This window comes from Bos indicus, chromosome 7 (genome assembly GCF_029378745.1).
Source record: "Bos indicus isolate NIAB-ARS_2022 breed Sahiwal x Tharparkar chromosome 7, NIAB-ARS_B.indTharparkar_mat_pri_1.0, whole genome shotgun sequence".
NCBI lineage: Eukaryota > Metazoa > Chordata > Mammalia > Artiodactyla > Bovidae > Bos > Bos indicus.
This window is the reverse complement of record NC_091766.1, coordinates 8,640,075-8,642,138: the sequence shown is the minus strand read 5'-3', so window position 1 is coordinate 8,642,138 and position 2,064 is coordinate 8,640,075. Positions and strand designations below refer to the sequence as shown.

The 2,064-nt window shown below is 42.0% G+C and overlaps 1 pseudogene; it reads left to right on the top strand.

Annotated features, from left to right (window-relative positions):
* Positions 1 to 594: 594 nt before the first annotated feature.
* LOC109561326 (endogenous retrovirus group PABLB member 1 Env polyprotein-like) lies at positions 595 to 2,064 on the top strand (annotated as a pseudogene).

The window sequence follows — 2,064 nt, the reverse complement described above, 5'->3', positions numbered from 1 at the left end:
AGAGCCTTCAGAGTGACAATGGCTCTGCCTTTAAAGCTGCTGTAACTCAGTGGGTATCTAAAGCTCTAGTAATAGAATATCACTTACACTGTTCCTGGAGACCTCAATCCTCAGGAAAGGTTGAAAAAGCTAATGACATTATGAAAAGACATCCGTGCAAATTAAGAGATGTAGGACAATTGGATTAAAGTCCTACCCATAGCTTTCATGAGGGCTCGAACTGCCCCAAAAAAGGAGGGACTGTCCCCCTTTGAATATATTTGTGGAAGGCCTTTCTTATACACAGACATTGTTATAGACCCTGAAGACTTGGAATTAACTAGTTATGTAACTCAGCTCTCAACTTTTCAACAGGCATTAACAGAACTCCGGGAGGCAACTCCTGAACCAGCCTCTGAATCAAGCAAGCCTCTATTTGAGCCAGGAACTGAGGTCCTCATAAAAACATTGGGATCTGGGGGCCCATCCCTCGAGCCCTCTGGGAAGGCCGTTACCAGGTTATTCTTTCTTCTCCCACAGCTGTCAAAGTGAATTGATTTGTGGGTACATCACACTCGAGTTAAGAGGTGGCACCCTGACCAGAACTAAGTGACTTCATTTTATGTCTTTACTTTCTATTCTCTGACTTTGTACTTTTCAGATGGGCCTGATAATCTATGTGAGCCTACTTCTACTTACTCCACAAATCCTGAGTCTTCCATTTGATCCTCAAGACAATGCCTTCCTGTCCTGGGCTCACTCCTATGCTGCATTCCACAATCAGTCTAACTACTGGGTCTGCGGAGTGCTCCCCTCTTCATCAGTGGAAGGCTTCCCGTGGTGGACATCTCCACTTCAAGGAAAAAACTTTCTCCAAGTCTGGGAATACCTTCGACAGCAATCATATGTGACACCTCTTCTTCATCTGATGACATCTACCAACCCTAAAATAGACTGGTGCAACACTTTGTACTTTAACTATGAGCATAACGTGACTTTTAATTTTGATTATACATTGTCTCATTTTAATGACTATTTCGCTACACATGAGGCAAATAGGTCTAGATCTAATGGTTTTTTATCTGACGTTTATCAAACATGGGATGAGGTTATATGGCTAACTCCTGAAAAAGGACGTCTAATATCTACTGCCCCTATATGCTGGGAACAAACAGAGCCATCCCCAAATTTAGCCAACAACTTAATTACAATGACTGGAAACAATTGGGATTTTTGCCTCAGGAAATATGCAACGTAATCATCCCCATGTTTTCCAACCCCAGTTCAGATTCTCCCTTTGTCTGGCCAGGCGCTAATTGGGACTGGATATCTCAGTCATGCTGGCTTGCTCCAAAAGGGACTTACTGGATATGTGGCTCTTACCTATGGGCATGGCTTTCCCCTGTTGGATAGGGAGATGTACCCTAGCTCTAGCCTTTACTCATGGCTTTATATTTTCAGATCTTCCAGAAAAGCCTGCTAATTTACCCTACCTTAAAACTCAGTGGGCAAGGTCTGTATTTCACTGGTATGATTATTTGGCTGCCGTGTTTGTTCCCTCTTTGGGAGCTACAGATGTTATGCTACGAGTGGATGCTTTGACTAATTTTGCTCAACAGGCATTACAAAATTCTCAGAAAGCTATGTCAGCTCTTAATGCTGAACAAGCACAAATTAGAAAGGTGGATTTACAAAACGGATTGGCTTTAGATATTCTGACAGCTGCACAAGAAGGAACTGGTTCCATTATTCATACCCAATGCTGTACATATATACCTGATATAAGCACTAATATTACTCATTTTACTAAATACATGAACAAGATGATTGGGGCTATGGATGCTCCTGAAGCCTCAATTGCCTCCCTTTGGGAGACATTAACTAGTTCCCCATAGTGGAAAACTGTCTTAATTATAATAATTCTGATTGTTTTGTCTTTGCTGTTTGCTTCCTTAATCTGTAACTGGATTTGTTTCTAGTCGCATGAAAGCTTTTAAGTTACAAATGGTTGCTCAAATTCCTGCTACTGCTGCAGCTTCTTCCAACTACTACTTGGGGCCCCTGGATCAGAAATCCTCAGTATGA